The following is a 27,081-nucleotide window of genomic DNA, read 5'->3' on the forward strand; positions in this document are numbered from 1 at the left end:
ATGCCTACATTAAAGATAGCTTTCCAAGTGGAAGGGACATCTCCAGAGAAGACGCTAAATTACCCCTACGCGTTTATATTTGCCCTCTATCGACCCCACAATAGAGGAGTTACTATCTTTAAGCTTATATCTGAGAGAATTATCTTAATCCGGCCTGCTCATCCTTAGGCTAATATTCACATCTGTGGAGACTTTAATGTTCACATTGTAGAATGGTTAGTGTACTCAAACAATACAGATGGTGAGGGGAGGTTCTGTCATGATTTCTCCATTGCTTATGGCCTAACTCAGATTGTTTACGAACCTACTTGTATGCCAGTCACTGACGTCAGTATGCAAGTCTCTTAGACCTTTTATACAACTTAGCTATGTTCATTCTCCGTTCCGTCTCAACTGAGATCTTTCGACCACTTGGTTGCATCAGTTAAAATAAAAACAAAATGTAATACTCAGACATACCTCTTCATCGTACAATATATCAATACTCTATGGTTTACTGCGATAGTTTTCGTACATTTATATCAGAGCTACCCTCTCGTTCCATGTTTTAAAAGAATGTCTCCTCTATAGTATCATACCTGACAGAATGGTTTATTATAATATAGACTGCTTCATACCCCTCCAAAAATTTCAGCACACACCTTACAGCCAGCCGTGGTTCTCTTTAGAATATGCTGCTGACATTGCGCAAAGAAATCACTATTTCCATTACTTCCAACATAATAGATGTACTGAGACTAAAGCCGCTACCAGGACTGAAAGCGACCACTGTTAAAGAATAATAAGAACGCGAGAGAGTTTTATGCTCAGTTTAATAAGTCAAAAGTAGCTGAGCAGCGGCTTGGTTTCCACCAGTTTTGTCAAATACCAGAGTCCTGAACAAAGCTTGCACTCTATCCCGAGCATAATCAATAGATCTGAGGTAATTAACTCAGCATAAGACAAAGCCAGATATTTTGTCAAGAATTTTGCAGCTAATTCTATCCTATGCGATCAAGGCCGCCAACTTCCTGTATTTTCTGCTGTATCTGAAAACACACTAGAAATATCTTTGCGTTATGATTTCAAGCTAACCAAAAACCTTGATTTTAGTAAAGCAACTGGCCCTGACGGCATTCCAAGAATAATGCTGAAAAAGGTTCAACTAGAAATTCCCATAACTTCCATCGTTACTAAGCTGTTTACGCGTTGTCTTAGGAGAATTAATTCTCAACACTCTGAAAACCTTATCAGTATGCTTCGTATTTAAAAATTTAAATGATCTCACTGATGATCAAATTCTCTACCTGTATAAGAGCCAGATACGACCAACGATGGAGTACTGTTGTCACATCTGGGCGCAAATGCTAAAAGCACCTCATGCGGCTTTGACAGAGTTCAAAATAGACTTCGTAGCCTACTGGACGATGTCCTTATCTCTTCCCTACAATCCGTATCCCGCAGAAGAGATGATGCGAGACTGTCTCTGCTTTATCGTTATTTTCATGGCAAGTGCTCGTCTGAGCTTCACTCTATGTTCTCCCCTCGACAAACTTTCATGAAAAATACTCGTCTATATCTGAACCCACTATTAATGATATCCCCCACTTTTGGTCTGTGCCCAAACCTTAACGTAGATTCCATAAACACGGCTTCTTTCTTAGAACTGCACGCCTGTGAAACTCTCTTTCGTTTCCTTGCTTTCTAAGTGACCACAGTATGGTTGTCTTCAAGTCAAACGTAAAACGTTCTTTGTGAGCCGTCCATTAAGTAAATCAATTTATCAAATTTCCACTACTAATGGTTACTTCGATAATGTCCCATTGACTTTTATACACTCATTAACCCTTATCCTCGAGTGACCTTCGGGCATTGATAAGTGGTGACTCTTTTGGAAAAAATAGTCAAATAAGCAAACCGTTAGGAATCACAGAACTATTCTAACTCAAAAATTCAAAATTTATTACATGCTTCAGAGATCTCAGTTAAATATATTTGTTAGCGCAGAAGAAATCTCTTACGTACGGGTCCAGGTTAACAAAGGAATTGCTAAACAATTAAAAAAATTGCACCCGATCCAGAAACCTTTTTCAGATTTTATACGCTTCTCTTTCTATATTATTATAATATGATTTTAGATTTAATACAAAGCTTCACGTCTTGTAAAAAAAAACTATCTTTTTAATATAAAAAATAGTAACTCGAAGTACTATATAGTTTCAGTTTGCACTAACAACTCCCACTCCCCAGGAAAATAGATTAGGACATTATAATACCCACTGCGGTGTACTTCCGAACCGGCATTAACCAGAAAGTTAGAAATCACGCGGAACGTCTACTAACACCGCTACACTCAATTTAAGTTAAGTTAAGCGTATTTTAAAGCGAATGCATGATTAAATTTATAAATGATAATGGATGTTTAAACGCTTGTATTATTTTAAAGAGAATCCTTGAAAGAAATTTAAAAAAAATGAAATTTCAAAATTTCCGAAGAAATGGCGAACGCGAGGAATAACTAATAGCAAAGTTTCGTATCCATCCTTATACTGCATTTTATCGGTTATGTCTAAGATAAATGAAAAACAAAGCTTTCCAAACTAAAGCGATATTTATTTTCATACACGACTTAATTTTGACGAGTTGAATCCCCCTTCAACAACAAAAAAGACGCTGTGTCTAAATCTGTGATCGTCATCGGGTAAAAACATTGAAACAAATATAAAACATTAGCAGACCATCCGGCGTTGCCCAGCCGTAAAATACGCATAAATATTATACTTTAATTAATACTTAATACAGAAACTGAGACACGTGCATGCGAGTATTACATTTTTTTTCTAAACAATTCAATTCTTGTAAGTAAAGAAACAATACTGGAAATGAGATCGAAACCAACACCTAAATACAAGAACGATAACCATTCGACCAGCGTGACACGGCCATTAAAAGTTGTTTACAAATTAATTATTCTTTACATAAGTAATCTGTAACGTGACCTATTCACGCATGCGCATTCCTAAAACAGTAAGAAAACATAAAATTCCGATGACTCCTACGTACTAATTTTTCAATTTTTACCTGTTAGCACCCTTTTCTGTCCGGATTAACATAGATTAAAAGTTTTTTACCAGATCTGAATATCTTACAAACCAAACTTCAAGTCTGTAGATCAAAACCTCGTTGAGTATTTAGGTTGAGAAGTGCCCCCACACACATATTCTAACTTGTATAGATATACTAGCAAGCCGCATAGCGTTTCCCGGTCTTAAAATACGCATAAATATTATATTTGAATTTATACAGAAACTGAGACATATGCATGCGAGTTTTATTTTTCTATACAGTTTACTTCTTGAAAGTACAAAAAAAAAAAATTACTCGAGCTGAGATCGAAACTCCGTAACTCTGCTATGATAATTATTGGGCTAGCATAACACACAAAACAATTGTTTTCAAACCGATACATACTTAAAATGCGGAATTTGTAATGTGAACCATTCACGCATGTGCAATCGTGAAACAGCAAACAAATAAAATCCAACGACTCCCACGTACCGATTCTTTCAATTTTGACCCCTTAGACGCCATTTTTACGGGATATAAACGGATAAAAAATTGTTCTACAGATCTGAATAGCCTATATATCAGATTTCAATACTGTAGATCAAAACTTTGTCGAGTATATAGGTTGCGTAATGTCCTCACACACATTTAAATCTTTTAAATATGTAGATAGATAAAAAAGTAAGAAGAAAATGAAGAGTGATGCAAGGGAGATAATTTGGTTTTATTTTCACTATTTCAACATATATCTTCAAGACACAAAATAATCGAACAATATTTTTCCTAAGAATGTCTTTAGATTACTCATATGTGTCCTTCATGAGTCATAATCTTTTCTTTCCTCCCCTGTGTTTTTCTGTTTAGCTTTTTATTTTCTGTGTTATTTTATTTAATTAAAAATAACATTAAATCTATCATGTATACCTTCTATTTCCTCTATTTTCTATATCTCTTTTTTAAGACTATTTTCCATTTTCCTTGAAAATAAAGTGTTAACTAATGCTATTGAAAATATGACCAAAACACTCAAACATCTCTCGCAACATGACTTAATTCGTGTGTGTTATTTTTGTCTCATCGTTTTCGGATTTATTTTTAAATTATCGTTTGTCTATTTTTTCTAAACCATTCTACATAGACAATTTATAGAATAACAATACTTGGTTGCATGCATCCAGTTTTCAATTCCTTTACTAGAGTTGTATGTGTGAAACCGGAATATCACAGTATTTCAGTTAAATTTCTCCCTTCTATAGTTTTACTGGATTTTAGCGCTCAAGTTTCTTTCTGCATCGTGCGAACAATGGCAGCTGTGAAAACTAGACGCACGCAAGTTTTAACAAAGTTAAAAAGAGAGGACGTAAAATTATAATGAATAAATAAAGCGCATCTTTTTTTTTTTCGGTATTTTTCTTACAACCTTGTATACATCTGCAGTGTATATTAGTCATCTTTCTCTCTTTTTCTGTTCATTTCTCTCTTACAAACAACACACACACACACACACACGCACACACACACACACACACATATATATATATAACCCCATATATATATATAATATATATATATATATATATATATATATATCACATATGTATATATATATATATATATATATAGATCCTGGATATGACCTTAAACTATATCCTATGGTCAGTCTCCAGCTTGTCGGATTTGGAGAGTGCGGAGCCACCCCTTCGGAGTGGTAGTACCTGTTAGGGTTCCAACTGGGGTTTAAATAGAAACTGACTTGAAAAATAAAAGCAACTATATTCGCTTAAAAACCTTTTCTTCAAAATCACTGCATTCAGCATTAAATACCCCGAAAAAGGGTTGATATGCCGTAAAACAAAAACAACCAACTATATATATATATATATATATATATATATATATATATATATATATATGTCTCTGCGTTTGTATTGAGAATAATTAAAACAGTTTCAATCGTTAAAGTAAGGTAGTTATGTTTTAGAATATATTTGTTTTCAATTTTTTAAACGCGTTTATACAAAACGCTTCAAGCAAACTCCATCGCCATCTCATTTTTCTAATTTTTTTTGGGGGGGAGGGTTGTATCTGTAACTGATAAAGTGTCTATACAGAGTAACATTCTGTCAAACAACGATGGCTCATATATGTAAACCCAGGTTCGAATCTTTTACAGATCTTATATATCAGCTTGCGGACTTTTCATGGGTCATCACCCCATAAACATATTTATCGTTTATTTAATATGATATTGCATATGCAAACAAAGGTGCTTACTACAAATCGATGTTTGATGTAGTAGTCATATTGGATTGATCCTTTGTAGTAGACGTTCTGCTACGACATGGAATAATTCCACATAAAATGCCGTGTTCTTGTGCTGCGTGACCCGTCGTCATCTTTAGTACAGATCAAACGTTGTTTGCTAGTATCCTTCTTTTGAGGCCACAAATAATGAGAGTGGATTATTGATGGTGTCAAAGGTTTTATCTTGTCAGCTGTTGAACCCTGCTTTTCGAGATTCTCTCATTTGTAAGACCCCTGCCTTTTTATAATTGAAAAGTGGTGGGCGAGGATTCTGTAATCACATTGTTCACGATGTCTGAACGACTGAAGAGAGAAAAAAATAGGGCAGAGGTATTTAAGCAAAAATTGACAGTAAACAAAACCGGAAATTAAGGGCGGATCGTTTTATGAAAAGAAAGGTAGAAGTTGAATTGTGTTTGACTCATTGCGATGGCAGGGTCAACTGGAGTTCAAATCGCAACCAATAGGTCAGATAAGGCATGCACAAACCGGGACCGGGGGATAAAGGATAATACATTTATAGGCCAGGTGACACCCGGTGAGATTATTCACTCGAGGCAGGCGTTTACCTTCGAAGCTATTGTTTCTTTTGATGGACGCATTGTTTCCTCGTTCTTAATGCAAATATCCAAATACTTTACCCTTGACTAACAGCAGGAAAATGAAGGTCGTACACGCGCAAACACCAATATGCGACAAAAGAAGATTAGAATTACAAATAATTTGATCTTATTAAAAAAAGAAGGCATTACTATTTACCTGAATATCAAGAATGGCAAAGTTAGACACAAAATCAGTTTTAATGTGAAAATAAAGTTTCGTTGGATTGGTACAAAAATGAAATTACGTCAGACTAGAAAGATTTCTCTTTTAATGCAGACCAGATACTACACCTTGACTTATTCGTAAATAGAAAAAACCCCATAAAATTCGTATTATTTAAATCACTCGGTATACTATTCTCATCCTTAGTGTCATTTTTAAATCGTTTCGTCCGAAGTAACCTTCAACTTTCTTCGCGCGTATCTTGTCGAACTCTTTCTATCGAAAGTGTAGATATGCACGTTATTTCTAACGGAATCCTTTACTTAATCCGGGGGTAGAATGACCTTATTCCATCAGCCATGACTGGATAGAATTCCTAAGTAGTTCAGAATTTCATTTTTGAATATCGTCCACACAATGTTTATTCTTCAAAAGAGTGTAACAAATCACTGCGTGATTTAAGAATGCCGGAGGTTACATCGGCCGAATTGTTGTAAAAATGAAACTCAGGATTTGAACAGTAGTTCGAATAATCCAAAACATACGAATTGTCATTCTCCATTTTAAAAAAAAATAGAAACATAAAAAAACAAACTTTACAAGTAATTTACAAATTAGGCATCAACAATATGGGGAATAAAAGAAGGGTGGATGTTATGTTGTCTATTTTAATCGTAACTTAGAAGCAATTACTCAAACAAGGTGTCCTTTTATTCTAATCGCTATTCGTCCATAAAATTCACTTTAACAACCACCATAATATTATGCTCACTGTTTGAGTTACTCTTGGTTCATTATCCGACGTAGAATGTATGTTTTGTTGGCATCGACGAGGGTAACTACAATAATTAAAAAAAGATACATAAATCGACAGATACTACACTTCTATCCACAACCGAAAGCAACAACCCCAAGTCCTGATCAAACAAAACATTTTGTCTCTCGTAATAATATATCCTTCTGATACGAGCCTCTTTTTAGTTACGTTCTTCTTTTTTCAGGAAAAGGAAATTTAGTGTCTGTTCCGTGATCATGGCACTGCTCTCCAAGGGATTACATTCTTCTATTTTTGAGGGGGCATAATTTAGTATCTGTTTTGTGTTCATAAGACGATCGTTCCGGTTATATTTTGAAAAAAATAATGTAGATGTTAATAAGAATAGAAAATTGGGAGTATTTCTTTCCACTAAGTAGTTCATTAAGATTTAATTAATGGCTGATTTACAACTCGTGTTTAAATACCTTGTGCTTACGAAGTCTAAGTGCAGGCATGTCCATAAAGATATTCTCAATAATATCGAGGTAAGGTTCGTTCTAGTTCTATTTATAATCGAGTAACTCTCAGAAAAAGTATAACTATTGAGCATGTGGTTACAAAGGATATAGTGATGATGCGAATGTAACTTTCCATGATTTGCTTGAAATATTCCCCTTTCTTACCTTCTGATTGTCTTGCTTATGTGGTCAGATCTGCATTGGCAAATAAATGTTTGAATAACTCAATTAATAGGCAAGCGATCGTTTCAAAAATAAGAGAAAAATGTCTAAGCATAAAGTAGAAGAGAATATATATAATGAGAATTTAGCATCACAAGTTTGTTTGAGAAATGTTATTACCTTACAAGCCTAAAGTCCCAACATGTAAAATCAGCAATAGTTTCTTTGATATGCCAATGACTTATTCGAAATAAATGTTTCTGTCAAATCACAAGTGAAACATCATACTTGGTTTTTGTATTTTGAACTTAAATTGAAGCAATTATATTTGAAAACTTAATTTAAAAAATAAACAGTAGTTTCTCTACAGTCCAATGTATTGTGGACTAATCAAAGTTATATTTATAACAACACAAAAAGCTGCAATAATATTGTTTATGAAACCAGTGATAATATTTAAAATCCCTTAACGTAAGATAATTTTAACGAAAGATAATTTTAACGTAAGATAATTTTAACGAAAGATAATTTTATTCTATGCTGCTTATTCTGGTATTATGGGATTTTCATTTCTCGGACAATGTAAAAACGTTATCCCGACACCCAACTGATTACATTGTTGCGTTTTGAAATTGTCTTATTTCCCTACCTTATTTATTTGTTTAATTTTTCACCTAGTGATGATTCGAGTAAGAATCGAAACGCTCCTGATACATAATTATCATACATTCTTAAAAAAATTGAACTAAAAAAGATATAAAATCGAAAAAATAGAAAAGATACAACTAAGCATAATTTGTCCGTTTGCTTAGTGATGATCTATTAAATAGAAACATGCTACTAAAATATACACAATATATATATATATGTATATATATATATATATATATATATATATATATATATATATGTGTGTGTGTGTGTGCGTATTTACCAGTGGTGAAAAAACCGGACTAGAGTGCTCAATGTGTAGCCAAAGCAGTATATAGGAAATTTATTACTGTGAGTCTAGAATGAGTTTACATATTGTTTCAGCTTGGGGGAAATCCTCCAAAAGAAGAGGAAATATATTTCTCTTCTTTTTGAGTATTTTTCCCTAGCTGAAACAATATGTAAACTCATTCTGGACTCACAGTAATAAATTTCATATATATATATATATATATATATATATATATATATATATATATATATATATAACTAGTGTAGCTTCGTGTGTTTTTGTGTGTATATACAGATAATAAATATATATATATATATCATAGTCTTTCAATTTTAAAACCATTTCGTGTTACACTCTAGTGGAACCGCAGGATAATCTGGCAGTGTCAATCTGATTTTGCATGATAGCTTATTCACAAGGGGAGGGCACCCTATTATTAGTTTGTAATGGCTCTACAAAAAAGCCAGTAAAACACTACCTTTTGCAACGGCTATGTAACGCTTCTTTACGCGCATTTTATTATATACTAGCAGGCCGTTTTTCACATGTCTGAATAGCCTATACACCAAATTTCAAACCTGTAGATCAAAATTTTGTTGAGTATATGAGTTAAATCGTTTTATCCAACACATACATTCTCACGTTCATAGAGATATTAGAAAGTGTACCCGGCGTTGCCCGCTATTAAACGTATAGTTAAATTCATTAACAAATGAAGTTTAAAAAAACTGAAAGAAACTGACACATATTCATGCGAATATTATGTATTTTTTAAACAGTTAATTTTCATACGTCAAAACATTACTTGAGCTGAGATCGAAACCAAAACCTAGGGCGTCAAGTACGATAACCATTAGGCGACGGTTTTTAAAAAGCGTTTTTAAACTTACTTATTGCTAACATAAGGTATCTGCCATGTTTCAGGACAGTGTATGCGCAGTTGTGAAACATGTTACAAATGGATAAAAATTCGATGAGCTCAAAGCTTAGAAATCTTTTATCCCAATGAAAGCCGATTACGAATACTCCACGTGTCTGAATACCTTATGTAACAGATTTCAAGTCTGTTGAGTATATAGTTTAAGAAGTGTCCTCACACACCCATATATATATATATATATATATATATATATATATATATATATATATATATATATATATATATATCCGCCACAAAAAAGAAAACTCTATAGTGTGGGGGGTCAAATCCGGTGAGCCTGGACAGTACTCAATACTTCCTCCTCATCCTGACTATCTGTTTCGCAGGTGACTATCAAGATATGCTCTTGCGTCATGATGATAGTGCTCCATACTGTGTCATTTTCTATTCCTAACATCATGTAGCAAGTGTAGATAATTGAAAGAGTTTATACATTTTATTGAGACACCCTGTATATAGATAAATAGATATGTTTAAGTGATTGTTCATAACGTGAAACCCGTCAACACCCAACTGACGCAAATGTCACAGCAAATTCCAGGGGTTGCAAATTGACATTTCCAGAAACACATAACATTTTATTAACACGTGATCAACGATGTTGGAAGAGCGCGAAAAGTTCAACACCGGTTGTGTCATTCGTATTTTTGTACTCTATTCTCAACTTGTTATTTGGTAACAGCGTTTTCATTGATGCAACCTCCGAAATTCTTCAAGTTATTCTTTTCGAATGTGTGAACGCTTTTGTTGAACTTGTGTATCGTTATAGAAATTCAAACTGAATATTTATTTATTTGTATATTTTTTTTTAGAGAAAATCATATCTAAAATGTGCTGACTTATTATCATGGGGAAATATTACTTCTATAATGAGTGAACGTTATTTCATAAACCATATTATAGAGTAGACTATATATAAAATATAGCTGCCCATGGCTATATGTTCAGACGACTCTTCGTTTTATCAGTACAGCTAAAGCAACACACACACACACACTCACACACACACACACACACACACACACACACACACACACACATATATATATAATTATTACCTATAAAAATTATTAAATACTTACAGCCACTAGTGTTTTATCCTTTCGTGAATGAACAGTTCAGGGTGTCACGATTAACGCCAGTCGATAGATCCCAACCCGGCAACATATATACTATGAATAAAATTCTAATTGTTTATTTCTTTATGTGTGAATATATAGCAATAAAACTTTCCGCCACAGCAAGAAATAATGTTGAAATTTAAGCATTTATTTTTAAATGTTTTTAACGTCTTCCGAAGTGATCTAATTATTATATGATGATATGTGAATACTAGCTAAATAAAGCGATTTTATTTCAACTAAAAGTGTTCAACGATAAGAAACGAATCTCTTAAAGTGTCTGACATAATTATATACTATAATAATAATAATAATAATAATAATAATAATAATAATAATAATAATAATAATAATTAAATACCTACATATACTATTGTTTTCCTTTCGGGAATCATCAGTGCAGGGTGTCACAATTAACACCGGTAGATATATCCGATTCTGTATATATATATATATATATATATATATATATATATATATATATATATATATATATATATATATATATAGTAAGTTATAAACTATATATGGCGATTAAGCTACATTGAATATTCCCCGTTTCATCCACTCTGTGGACTCTTCAGGCGTATGTGCGAATTTTGTCGTTGTATGCCTTCAAGAAAAAATTATAATGCTGTACTTTAAAGAACCCCAACATCTATTAAACTGTAGAAGAGAAATAGCGAACAATTGTGTTGACAGGATATAATTTACTCTAGGATAGCGATACAAAATAATTTTAGACTAACAAAAACAATAGAAATAAACAAAAAACATACATAAAATAAATATGAACATACATAAACTATCATACATATATGTACATAGACGTATGCATATATATATATATATATATATATATATATATATATATATATATATATATATATACAAAATAACATAAAAAAACCCAACCTAGATTTAAAACAGGTCAAGAAACTAGATATCCAGGCTAAATAGAACACCCACAAAGGAACAGTACACCAGAGGTCAAATGGACCTTTGTTCGGTAAGTGCATGTTCATTGGCTGATAGGAAGGGCGCAGTGGATACTAGAAAGCTGATTGGCTAACTAAAATCTCAATAGAAGGTGCGTATATAAAAACGACAGACAACGACAAAATTCATAAGGCATAAGCCTGAAGAGTCCATAGAGGTGATGAAACGCGGAATATTCAGTGTATCCCCACATATATTTTATAACTTACTAACTAGCCATATATATTTTATAACTTACTAACTAGCTCTACCTACGCATTTAGCACTTTTGAAGTAAATACTTAAAGTTTACGCATAAATTTATACTTTCGTATATTAATTTATGTGAGTAAATGAAGTAGTTATATATATATATATATATATATATATATATATATATATATATTAACGTGTCTATGTGGCTGTGTGTTTCTTTACATTTGCCTACGCAATAACTCTGTCAATTTTTAGTCTACAGACTCGAAATCTAATATAAAGGGTAGTGAGATTTGGGAAAATCGATGTGATCGGTTTTCGGCTAGAAATTTGGCTGTTAAGAGGTCAAAGTTCAATGATTTGATGTTTGAGAACTCTACCACACTCCTCCGACAATCTTGGGTCTAAACACTTGAAATTTTAGATATAGCTTCCTTGGACTAAGATCTAACTTAATAACGTAATTTTAACCCAAACCAATAAATTCTAAGGGGTCATAATAGGGGTCAAATTTAAAAAAAATGGCCGTTTTTTTTTTTTTTTTTTTTTGCTCAGCATACACCTCTTAACACCGGGGAAACGCTGGGCCGAAATGCTAGTATCTATCTATCTATCTATCTATCTATCTATCTATCTATCTATCTATCTATCTATAAAAGTTAATGTGTCTGTGTGTATGTGTCTGTATACACTTTCCATCGCTATAACTCTGTTTATTTTCAGTCTACAGACTCGAAATTTAATATACAGGGTACTGGGATTTGGGAAAATCTATGTGATCGGTTTTCGGCCATAAATTTGTCTATTAAGGGGTCAAAGTTCAACGATATAACCTTTGAGAACTCTACCAAACTCTTCCGACAATATGGGGGCTAAACACTTGAATTTTAGATATAGGTTCCTTGGACAGGGGTCTTACTTAATAACTCGACTTGAGCCCAAAACAATAAATTTTAAGGGGTCATAAATGGGGTCAAAGTTAAATAAATTAACCGTTTTTTTTTGTTCAGAATACACCTACAAACACCCGGGCAACGCCGGTCACCCATGCTAGTATATCTATAAAAGTTAACGTGTCTGTGTGTATGTGTATCTACATTCCCTACGCAATAACTCTGTGAATTTTCAGTCTACAGACTCGAAATTTGATATACAGAGCACTGAGATTTGGAAAAATCTTGGTGCTCTTTTTTCGGTCAGAAATTTGGCTATTAAGGGATCAAAGTTTTACGATTGGATCTTTGAGAACTCTACCAAACTCCTCCGTCAATTTTGGGTATAAACAATTGAAAATTTAGATATAGGTTGCTTGGACATAACTCTAACTTGATAACTTGATTTGAGCACAAAACAATAAATGTAAAGGGGTCATAATAGGATTCAAAGTTAAAAAATTTGACCTCTGCGGTTTCTACCAAATTACTGAGACAATTTCTGGTCTAAACATTTGAAATTTTACATTAAGGGTATTCAGAGATAGAGCAAACTTTTTAATCGGTTTGGGTCGAAAATGTTTTATTACCAATATATAAATGTATGAATCTATGTATGTTTGCATATCTGCCTTAAGCTTTTGACAAAGCCGACGGATTTTACCAAGATCAGTATCGTTCTGAAGGTCGACCTTTCAGACGACAAATATCGAAACATTTACTAAAAACATTCATATCTTCACCTTAAACTGGCCATTTTTTTACTGGGGGTATATTTTCGTCGATAATTTTTAAAGTAATTCTCTCTTTTCGATTGTCTAACCTTAATTAAAACCTACGTAACTTCGGATTTGGCAGTGGTCGTAACAGCAAAGACGTCAGGTTTTTCCCCGTTCTTTTCCTCCTTCGCAGTACAGGTTCGAGCCTGCCTTTCTACTGCCTCTTTTTATTATTGCTGAACACAGACGTCCAAACACCCGGGGAACGCCAGTGTGAAATGCTAGTATATATATAAAAGTTAACGTGTCCGTGTGTGTGTATATGTGTGTGTTTGTGTACATTTTTCTACGCAATAACTCTGTCAATTTTAAGTCAACATACTCGAAATGTGATATACAAGGTAGTGATATTCGGGAAAATCTTTCTAATCCGTTTGCAGCCTAAATTGTGCTGTAAAGCGGTTAAGTTCAACGATCGACCTGCGATAACTCCACCAAACTCCTCCACCAATTTTGGAAATAAGCACTTGAAATTTTAGATATAGGTTCCTTGGACATGGATCTAACTTAATAACTTGACTTGAGCCCAAAACAATAGATGTTAAGGGGTGATAATAAGTGTTAAACTTAAAAAAAAAATGTCCGCTTTTTTTTTTGCTTCACATACACCTCCCAAAACCCGGGCAACACGTGGCTGAAATGCTAGTATATATATATATATATATATATATATATATATATATATATATATATATATATGTGTGTGTGTGTGTGTGTGTGTGTGTGTGTGTGTGTGTGTAGGTCCCCGAAACATGCATGTGCGTAGATTACTGTTTTAAAAATAAATAAATAAATAAAAATAAATAAATAAAAATATTATTTGTCTACGTCCAAAATAAAAAAATGGACAATTTCTAAAAAAAAAAAAATTATCCGATCTTCAAGATGAAGACGCTAACCTCAATAGCGTTTAAAACATCAACAACAAAAAACTACGTAAATATATAAACGATAAAAACTAAGTAGTACATCGTCTATGGCATCGTAGCGTACTGGAAAAGACTCTGGACTGTAATACATAACGTCCAGGGTTCGAGTCCCAATAACAGTTAATCTACGCTGAAAAGGGGTATGGCCCCGGAATATGCATGTACGTATATTACTGTTTTAAAAATAAATAAATAATAAAAACAAATTAGAATATTATTTGTTTACATCCAAAATGAAAAATGGACAATTTCTAAAAAAAAAAAAAAAAATCTGATCTTCAAGGTGAATACACTAGCCTCAATATCATTAAAAATATCAACAACAAAAAACTACGTAATATATATATATATATATATATATATATATATATATATATATATATATATATATATATATAAAAGCACATACATTTTTGGTGAATCACAGCCCTTCAGTGTTACGAGGTGTGTTTGTGATTAAAGCTGAGATTGAAACCCGATCGTTTTATTGACATTACTTACTTTCATTTCAATCAAAAATAATTGATGCATAAAAATATAAAAATATCAATTGTCAAATCGTGTTCTATTCGTTTCAACCATAATTCTTATATTATATTATTGCTAATAATAGCTAAGGATCACATTTTCCACTCTTAAATTCATGAAGATACCTGTGGTATACACACAACCACACATAACCACCCTTATAGATATGTGTGCGTGTCGGTGAGGCATATTAGGATAGAGAGAGAGAAGAGAGAAAAAAGAAAGCGTGCATGTATATCAATGCATGTGTGTGTGTGTGTGTGATAAACTTCAATCTAGCTGGAAATAAATAATAAATATGGAATAACGTTTAAACCTTAGCATTTCTTTGAGGATTAATACAATTCTTATGGGATATTAAGTCTTTTTTCAATGTTTCGCTTTCAAAGAACCCGATGGAATACAGGATAACATTTAAACGGATAATTTTATTTTTATTTTCGTAGGATTTGAAATTACATTTTTTGGGGGAATGCATCATAAAATGTAAAAAAACAAGCTGAGATACCCGTTAACAAAGAGGCTCATTATAATTATTTTGCAAATTTTATTCAAACAAACGACGAAGCTACAAGAAAACAAATGCAAAAATAGAAAATAAAAGTTTTTTTTTTTTGGAAGTTTAGTTACTGTGATAAAAATGAACACTTAAATGTATGATATATCTGGATATTATATATATATATATATATATATATATATATATATATATATATATATATATATATATATATATATATATGCATGTACATATTGTTGTTTAGCAGGGGGCTCATTTAAGGTACATGTGGAATTCATATTGTGGCACATATATAACGGGACTCATGTAATACATACATAACGATAGTGATGAGGAAGGAGAGAAGGCATTTATATATATATTACAGTCTTTTAATACATATTAGAGGAGAGGGAGATACTTCACTTATGATGATGATGGGGAGGGCACATAATCTTCGAAGGGTTACACAATGTTCATTATAAGAGGATAACACAATTACCTTTCGTTTGTGATGAAAGATGACACAAGACAACAGTTACAACATAATGGTGACTTCGTTATTCATCTGATTGATCGGTCGATGATGACATGAATTCACACTTGGATCTACATGGTTACACTTCTACTCTTCGCCTCTAAGGGACTCTCCTCTGACTATCACAACTCTTGGCTGATACACTCTCTGACTGACTGACTAAAAATCCGAACCCATAGTATCCTATATGAAGAAATGTCCTTTGTCTACGATGTCAGAAGTGCGTTTTCAAATGTGACTAATTTCACGTGGCTTTTCGTATGTATCCTCAATTCTAATCTAACCTATTTTTAAACAATATAATTTAATTTGCGTTGTGCATTCTTTTACGAATCCTGGCAAGTTCGTAATGATTTTAACCATCATTTTATCCAACGTTTACTCATTATCCTTTAATTTAGTTCGGTTATTTTTTATTTTCAGGGACTTTTTTTATGTGCATATGGGGATTTCAGATACTCGGAGTTCACAAAGTAAGCATTGATGGTAAGACAATGTTGAGTGTACTTGATGTTGAGTGTACTTGATATTGAGTGTATTCGATTTTGTGTTTGACTCGGCGTTGTATGAGCCAACGCGGCGCAGTCGCTTGTTAAAAATAAAATTCATTTTTTTTCTTCAAATTTGAAAATAATAAATTATATATCTTCAACAAATTAGACAATTTGTTCTTTTGTTTTTATTTTGTTTTTTCTTTTATTATTTTCCCCTCTTCTGATATGGCATGGTGGTGGTCATAAGATATGGCATGCCTCGGGATTTAATTAAAATGATGTTTATATTTCCGATTACAGTTTTTGGCGTCTGCCGAACGGGTGTTTAATAAAGAGAGATCCATATTGAATACACTCGATAATATATTAAGATTTAAATATGAGAAAGACCAGAGGAGTTTTTAATGAATATTGCTATTTATTAAAAATAAAATTGAATTTTTTTTTTAATTTTCGAATAATAGAATATTCCTCTTCAGGAAACGGGACAGTTAGTTCTTTATTTTTGTTTTTATTAAACACGCGATCGACCGTCGCGAGAAAATGTAAACATACATTTTATTTGTTTTGTTTTTGTTTACTCTTATATGTTATGGCTGTGGTGGTAAGTCCTAGCATGACTTGAAAGGATTAGAGCAAAGTCGAAATGATGCTTACATATTCAATTACAGTTTTGGGCGCCTATGGAATAACAAAGAGAGATTCACTGTTTGAAACACTCGAGGATAAATTAAGATTTAACGGTTAAAAAGACTAGAAGAATGTGAAATGATCTTTATAAATTTTGTTATTTATTAAAAATTAGCCCGTTGCCCGGGTGTTTGGAGGGGTGTACTGAGCAAAAAAAAAAAAAATAAAATAAAAAAAAAATAAAAATAAACAGAAAGAAAAAAAAGAAAGAAAATGTGATAGTAAGCATGCAGACACGCTCGAACCCGTGAGGCCAAGGCGGAAAAAGAAAGAGAAAGAAAATCTGACGTCCTACCCCTACTCCATGAAGCAACCGGAAGTTCAGAACGTTTAAATTTGTAAAGACATTTAAACTGATACGATGACTTGCTAAAATAACAACACGAAAAATAAAAAAAAAATAAAAAAAACGACACTCCTTGTACAATACTGGTCAGGTGACGGTGAACGACTTAATGTTTTTAGCCAATTTTTCGATATTTGACTTGAAAAAAAAATCTTTCAATAATAAGCAGAAGTTATGAGGATATATAATATCAAACCAGACTAACGAAGAGCAAGTTTTTAAAACAAAAAGTTAGAGGACTAAAATCACGTGGGAAATTTATTACATTATTAGGGCAATATGGATTAGAGAAAATAGAAATCTGTGGGCCATGAAATTTCTCTAGAAAGGTAAATTCGTCTCATTAGAAGAAGTGAAAAAGCTGGTTACATACAAAAATTAAAGTAAAATAAACAATATCGACTTAAAAACATTTAGTTAAGAATGAAAAAAATATTGAGGAATGATATAAAAGACAGAAGAGCATGGAAAGTGAAAAGGCAAAACAGGGGAAATAACCAAGAACAAAAGAATGTATATGATGAATAGGCGATAAAGAAATATATCTAAACAAACAATAAATAATCGAGGAAAGAAAACACACGCACCCACACACACGGATATATATATATATATATATATATATATATATTAAGTAGAACATATATATATATATATATATATATATATATATATATATATATATATATATATATATAATATTCGTTCTGAAGCTATCCACCGAAAAAACAAACAACTTAAAAATAATGTTTATGCGGGAAATTTATTCACTGAGTCCCGTGAAGGTTATCCCACGTGGTTCATGTTAATAAGCCTAGAAAAATCAGGACATGAAAAAATAAAGACAAGGAAATACTTTTAAGAATAAAAAAAAAATATTGACATTTTATTGAGGGGAAAAAGAAAGCATAAGGGTTGGGGAAAGAAGGTAGCAAAGCTGCAAAGTTCAATTATTGAGAAAATACAGTTTATATGTTCACCAATTCGACTGCCAAAAATGTCCTTATGGCAAGCACTAAAGGCTTAATTAACACTAGAGAGAGAGAGTACAGAAATAAGAGAAAATTAGAATAAGAGAACTTACTGCGTAAAACAATGATTTCGTTTTTTTAACCTTTCTTTTTTTTATCTTTATATATATGTGTGTGAGTCCTTTTTTTTTTACATATATATTTTATTCACGCCACTCCAAATCGATCTGTCCTCACTTCAGTGACAGAATCCTTGAAAGTTCTTTTGAAAATAATCCTTGAATTTGAAAACTCAATGTTGTTTGGTGAAACCTTCGTTCGTCCTTCTTGTCAGATGAAATTCTCACTGGTTACAACATGGAAAGACATTTCGGTTTCCACACGCCGACATTTAATCGCATCTCGTGCGTCCAGTTTATAGATCAATTCTTCTTAGAATTGATTCTTTCTTTTCTTTTCGAGTCAACCAACTTGATTCGACTCTTACTGAAACTCATTATACATTCCTATGAACAATGAAATAACTTTTACTATTTTTAAGACTTGAATGTCTGAGTAGGACCAGAGCTCGTAACTTGCGTGTTACCCTCAGGAATCTCTGTCCAAAACTGACTTTCGCTCCGCTCTCTAGTGCACTTGTTGAATTTTCGCGGGAAAAACATCTCTTAGTAGTACCAATTGTGGCGTGATTCTTTCAGCAGCAGCAGCAGCAGCAGCTCGTTAAAAAGACGTAAAGTTAAAGAAGGAAAGAAGGGAGGAAAGATAAAAGACAACGACGAAAAGAAGGAATAAATTAAATTTCTGACAGTTTATCGATATATTTAGGCGAAGGAACTCGCCCTTATCAAGACCTTTTTTCTTCCTCCGCCTCATGATGGTACTTTTAGGCTGGGCAGGCCTGTTTAGTTGTTGTTCTACAATTTTGTTTCTTTTATAGTCCAGAAACAATTGGTTAGATTCCTGTTTTAAGACGTTAATAAATACGAAAATAAATATAACACGTATATAAAAACACGTTTTAAAGCCATCCAATGCAAAAAATTATGAACAATTAAAAAAAAAAAATGTTTTTCGATATATTTCGGCGAGGAAACTCGCACCTGCCAAAAGATTTTTCTTCCTACGCCTCATGATAGTACTTAAACGTGCGATACGTCCGTGTAGTTGTTGTTGTTGTGTTGTCGTTGTTGTTAGTTGTTTTTTTTTATAGTTCATGAATAATTTGATGGTTTACTGTTTGAAATTTAATTTACGTTTATTTAATTGTTTTTCAACGGTTTTCCTTGATAGTCCAGAAATATACATGGCGTGTATTGAAGGAATACGTGTTTGGTTTGTTAGCTGTTTGAGGTGGAAACAGGAATAAAATCTTGACAAGGGCAAGTTCCTTCGCCGCAATATATAGATACACATTATTTTAAAATTGTTTTTTTCTTGTTGTGTTGGATGGCTTTAAAACATATTTTTATATAGTTGTTCTATTGTATTTCCTGTTTAATAAAGCTTTCAAACTTCAAAATTATGTTCCTGTTCACTAAAGCTTTCAAAATTCACAGTAGGAAATACGCACACACACATACACACACACATATATACTAGGTTAAAGGTATTCATAAGTGATTACTAGGTCTATGACAAGAGAATATTCTTTTCATTATTTTAACTCTCGAATATATATCAGTCAATATGATTTTAGATAGAGTTATGCGGTTCTCTATTGATGAGCTGTGTCAAACTGTGTAATATATATATATATATATATATATATATATATATATATATATATATATATATATATACATATATATATATATATACTCGAGAGTCAAGACAATGAAAACAATATCCTCTTATTATAGCCCTTGTGATCCCTAATGACTGTAATAAGATGGTTATTACAAATTTGTAAACTGGTTAATGTTATATACATATCTATCTATCTATCTATCTATCTCTCTCTCTCTCTCTCTATATATATATATATATATATATATATACATATATATATTAAATGGTAGCTAGTAAAAACCTGAAAAGCGTGTCTAATACTATTACAGCGCATATATATATATATATATATATATATATATATATATATATATGCTATTGCAACGTCTTGTCAGATGAGTGCCACTGCCTCAGACATTTAAAATCCATGAGCCCAAATGTCTGAGGGAGTATCTATACAAATATGATGTTACAGAGTCTTAGCTTACAATATATTAAAATTAATATAATTATAATCTGTTATAATAAATATTTCTGTGAAATGTAATGAAATTATAGGATCGTTAACACGATTTGGGAATCGATGAATGTGTAAGTAAGCAAATAAAACGGCAATACACACACACACACACACACACACATATATATATATGTTTTGAAGTTGGTGTTGTTGTTTTTTTACTTTTATTTTGTATATTGCCGTTTTTTTTTCTTTTTTTCCGATGAAAAATATATCGAAATACCATGCCCTCGAGGGTTCTTCGCTATTTCCTATTTCTTTAATCCTCATTGGCTTGATAATGTCATAAGGTTCCTATATAACTTTACTTTTTTGTTGTGATTTTACTCTTCCTCATCCTGTCTGTCTGATTCTTCCTGTCTCTCTCTCTGCCTCTTTCTCTCTCTCTATATATATGAATATATATTTATTTGGATTATATGAACTATCATTTTTAATTTTTCGTGTAATATACATTTTGTATCAGCTGACATAAGCGCGGGCCTTCTTGTGAATACTTTCTTCGTTTTACTTTTCTTTTACTTTGTCGAAATGAGGGAGTTGTAAATGTTAAGATAACCTTTTTATTTTAGATCTTCTAATCTTACTTAGATGACATAAAATTTGTGCAGACCTGTTCTCTTGAGGGATTTATTTTGGGATCTTAAGACGGGAATTTTTCTGTTTTATGGATTCAAAAATACTTTCAGAATGCATCAAGCTTATTGTAAGGGATTTAAGGAAAGATAAATATGTTATCCACCACATTTTGAATGTACAATCCATTCTGGTAACGTTCCATTTATAGCACGCGAAAGAAATAAAAAGAACATTCTCGTTAGTTTTTATAATAAAAAAGTAGCAAGTCGGCGACAATTATATCGAGGATGAATCAAATAAACAATCAGTTACGGCGACAATTCTAATTTGTGATGTCCAAAAATAAAATGTAAGACGACTACATGCACACCAGAGGGTGTTTCGCTGACGAATGTAGGTTTCGTATTCGCTTGCACACACACACACACGCACACACAAGCACATACACACACACACACACACATACAAGCATGTACGTGCGCGTGTGTTAATTTGTCGGTTTGAATTAAATCGATGAAAGCCGTTTGTAATTTTTTTCTCCCGGTCAATAACATTTTCACAATGTCTTTTATTCACTCTGTCCTAACGAAATTTTATCATTTTATACGGAATTGATAATTTTATTTTCTTATGTATATATATATATATATATATATATATATATATATATATTTTTTTTTTTTTCATATGTATATATATATATATATTTTCATATGTATATATATATATACATATATATATATATATATATATATATATATATGTATATATATATATTATTTCACGCGTCCATATTCTTCGCGTAAGGAATCATCAGCTTTTTTAGCTCTGATATTGTATTAGAGGAAACACTGGGGATTTTCAATTGTGCGGACTTTCTTTTTGACTCCTCAATTTTAAGTTATTTTTTTTAATGACGTGAACACTAGAATATTTCAATTATAAGCCAAATATTAACAGGTAAACTTATAAATGAACAAAAACCAAATCAAATGAAGTATAGGTTACATTCAATTTAGATTAAATTTGCAGTTTTTGAAAAACTGACGAATGCGGACTTTCTTTTTGTCGGCATAATATATATATATATATATATATATATATATATATATATATATTTATATATATATATGTATATATATTCATATTGGAATATACTTCATTTCCTCATAAAATACACAGCTCCTTATTTAAGGAGCTTAATGTAATCTCAGAGCAATATAATAAATGCCTGACACAGGTCTCTATTCCAATGTTTATGATGTTGACCAGCTGACAATTTTTCCTTTAATTCGATTGACATTTACAATTCTGGACAGGATCTGTTTCGTAGGACAAAATCAATCAATTAATATATCAATCAGCGAATCTATTTTGCCATTAACTCATCAGAATAAATAACCACCCTCAATCTATCGAAAGGAGATAAAGTGCGTTTGGAAAATGCGAAGAGTAGCTGTAATGTTTACATTACGCCATCTTGAATTTAAAAATATAGTCACTAAAATCAATTTTCGGATTTTTTGATAATTTCAAAACGCACTTCATCAACTTTCGCTGAATTGATGGTTGCTATTCCTTCTGATAAAATTAAAATTTAAGATTCACTGATTGTTATAAGTGTTAAATGAATTAAGATTTACTGATTGATATAATTATTAATGATTGAATATAGACTCATGTGCTTCGTTCATTATATACATATATATATATATATATATATATAGATTGATAGATAGATAGATAGAGAGAGAGAGAGAGAGGGAGAGAGAGGTGGCGTGTGTGCATGTATATATATACATATGGACATGCGTATCTGTAAAACTGATTTCCTCGCAAGTTAATTAATAACAGAAAAGAACATTAAGTCAACCACAAAAAAAAAAAATAATTTAAATTTGCTTAAAAATTGCTTATTTTGCTGAATCTGTTAACAAATTACTTTCCGTATGAAAGCGACAGAATACGAAGGCAACAATCTGACTTAATCTGAAAAATCTAACTCTGATGACTGGTTGACAGGAGATGACGATCGACTGAGTTGGGAAATGTCATTGTAATAATCGAAAAAAAGGCAGCGGGCAAAGAATTTCATAGGCGGAGAGGATAATGGGTATTCTTCGAGGGTCTTTTAGTTGACAATTGAATAATTTGTATGTCAACTATTTGAAAGACGGATCAAAAGAGAAGCCAAGAAGTCTCTTAAGATGGAAAGAAAATTAAAAGCAAGAACATTTGTAATGGACAGGCACACGAAGACCTCGATAACAATAAAGTACACACACACGTATACACACTAACACGTGTGCAGAACAAAACTAAAATATATTAAACAGAGAAACACATATGGAAATATGAGTAAAGTTCTCTAGTAAGGGGATATGACGGTTTTCATTATGCGTAGAACTTTACATTCCATGAGGTTGACAAGAATGTTCCTGCGGTTTTTAAATTTTAAATTCAGATGAACATATATCCGCTCAAACCAAAATTTATTGAACGAAATAAGCACCATCAGAATCAATATGTATTGCCAAGGCAAAACAAGTGTATTCATGTCAGTAACATAAAAGTCTTGCATTCTGATGGTGATAAAGATGCTGAAGGCATTTTTGATAGCGCTATGGTTTCTGAAGCACTTCTCACGCAGGAGGTCGTCTAGATTGTCGGAAAAGTGGTGGTCGGTAGGTGTGAGTACTGGAGGTTATGAAGCATGATGGAGAGTTTCGTAGTCCCATTAGTTCAACATCTGTAGGTTCAGTTTTGCAACGTGCGGTCGGACATTCTCGTTGAGGAAAATTGGGTCTTTTCTGTTGACTAATGCTGTGTGTTGTTGTCGAAGTTTCTGATGCATTTCATTTATTTGCTGATAGTGCTTCTCCTGTTGTGTAGCAAGGGTCCATACTGAATGGATGCACATTAACGGGACATGTATAACTGGGTACATATAAAGGGGACTCAGACAGGGTATGTTTATGATATTACTGAGGGAGATACATTTATAACAGTTCTTTGTACATCATGGCGACCGTGATGATAAATATGGAGGGACACATTTATAACATACTGGGGGTAATCTTGGGAACTTCATATTAATACGGACTGTGAGATCTACGATGAAACAGTTCGTATAACACATATTAGAGGAAGGGAGATATATTATTGATGATGGAGTAGACACATAATACTTGGAAGGGTTGTACAAAGTTCGTTACAAGATGATGATAAAAACGCATTTACCTTTTCGGTTGTGAGGAATGACGACACGAGACAACAGTTACAAACATAGATGGTTCTTTTATTATTCAACCGGCCGATCGGTGATGTCAGGAACTCAAGCCTTTTCGACTACATGGTGTATTCTCTTCCCTTCGCTTCCAAGGGGCTCTCCCCTCGATCTCTCCCGATTCTCTCTCTGACTCTCACTGACCTTGTCTCTCTCTGACACTCTAACATCGAACCCTGGATTCCTGTTTTGAGAAATCTCCTTTATTTATGACGTCAGAGGTGTGTTTACCAACGTGATTAACTTTCACGTGGATTTACAAATGTTTGTCGAAACACACTTTTGGCAACCAAAGAATCATCAATTCTAATTGTTTAATATCTAACCTATTTTTAAACAATATATTTTCACCCGCATTGCCCATTCTTTTAACTGACATATTTAATATCCAGAGTTCTAAAAAGAATGGGCAATCGACTCTTTTTCCGACATAAACAATATTAAGCTATTTTAATAGAATTAAATATTGACTGAAATTGTAAGATTCTAATTTCCATTATCTTTAACACTTGCCTAGAGAGTTCGATTCTTACCTTATCCTAATATCATTTTCACTTATCAAATATGTCTTTTTACTTACATGTGAAGTGGACATCTCTTTCATGTAACACTCCGCCGTAATGGTTTTAGCTCCATTCCAAAAACTGTAATAGATGAAACCGGTCGCAAACCATAAAAAAGTCAGCATATACATACATCATCTATGCAAATCATTGAAAAGAAGGCATATTAGTTTGAAAACGATTGTAATTAAACGATTCGATGGAGTGAACAACTCTTAAAAATAATATATAAAGTAAATTTATTATAACGAAAACCTATTTGGAAATACGTCATTTTAAATGAAAATTAATCATTTCGCAAACACTTTCTTCTCAACCGTGTATATGAATGCGGTAACGGTGTAGAGAGACATAAATAAGCATATACGGTTCGCATGTGAGAAATACTCGTGCAGAAACCTGCAACCCTTCCAAGACAAGAATAATACATGTATGCAAATTTAGGGGCTGTTGGGAGTTTTCGGTGGCAGCATAAAAAGATGGATTTTTTCTTCGAGAGGAGTTTTCCTTGCCTTGTTTCATCGTGGGACTTAATTTTTTGTTAGAGCGAAAAAAAAAAATAAAGAAAAAGAAAACGATGCGTGCTGCTTATGTGTAAATACGAATGTTCTGTCATTGAAGAAAAGAAAAAAACAAATATTTCGACTGGAGTTTAAGTTTTGTTCAGAATTGGAAATAATTTATGTGGTTAAAATAAGAATTAATTCGGTAAAATATCCGTTTGTCGCAAGCAAATCATAAACGCTTATTCAATGAAACGAATTATCTGGTTAATCGATTGACGCATTATAAAAAAAATAAAAAAGACACAAGGGTTGTGACTTCTCTTATAGCCGGAGCAAATTTTAATAGCATAGGGTAAGAGACTCCCAGATTTAATCTCAGTATAAATCGATTATTTGTCTCTGCCTGAAAGACAGTATAATCAAGCGAAAATGAAGAGATGTGATACAACAGAACCTGTTGCATGTGGTATATTATAATATATACCTCTGGAAAATTAGCTCCACATGATTACTTGCTTTTATTCAATCAAAGGGTTTTTAAATGCCTTAAATTTTATAAGTACATGTTCAAGTATACTTTTGTTTGAAAACGGGTAAATTTCCATCTACGCAATAACTGTGTCGCAAGAAGCAGAATGAAACAACTGTATGCATGAAAACATTATAAACGCAATATCTAATATTACACAGATAAAACTACAATTTGTAAAAATATAAACAAAAAATTACAAAATAGACAAATATCTCTGCAAAGAACTTTTTGGAACCACCGCATACCGTACAGTCTTCAATAATGTAAATAAAATATAACAAAGTAAAGACGGATTTTAGACGATCTGTCTAAGTTATATCAGGGCGAGACTCAGATAATTGTAGGACCTAGGCGAAGTAAATACGGTGACCCCCAAATGAAATAGAAAAATAAAAATACATATCGAAAAAATAAACTTGCGCAATTTATTAAAAAACTAACTATATTTATATCTAAATCAACAAATAACTGAAATGCAGATGTCATAAACCTTAAAATAATCAACTTTTTGTGATTTGATGGCAGCAAAGTTTTGAATAAATTGTGAATAATCCAGAGACCGGATGATATCTCATTCGGTAGATATGACTGCCAGACTGTTCATGCGTTCTTGCATCATTGTCGTTCTCAAATAGATTTTTCTATTAATTTCAACTTGGAAAAACTTCTTTTCATCAATGCAACAGCAATCGGAATTATCAATGCTATACGAAGGACTATAGCTACATTCGGAACAGCAGTATCCAAATCATGATAATAAATGAAATGTAAAGTATGAACATATGACAGTCTGTTGATATCACACATCTATATTAAAACGTCTCTATTTTGTTTTATGCGTCATTATATATATATATATATATATATATATATATATATATATATATATATATATATATATATATTCTCATG

Source organism: Euprymna scolopes, chromosome 25 (assembly GCF_053919585.1).
Source record: "Euprymna scolopes isolate OS-2025 chromosome 25, ASM5391958v1, whole genome shotgun sequence".
NCBI lineage: Eukaryota > Metazoa > Mollusca > Cephalopoda > Sepiida > Sepiolidae > Euprymna > Euprymna scolopes.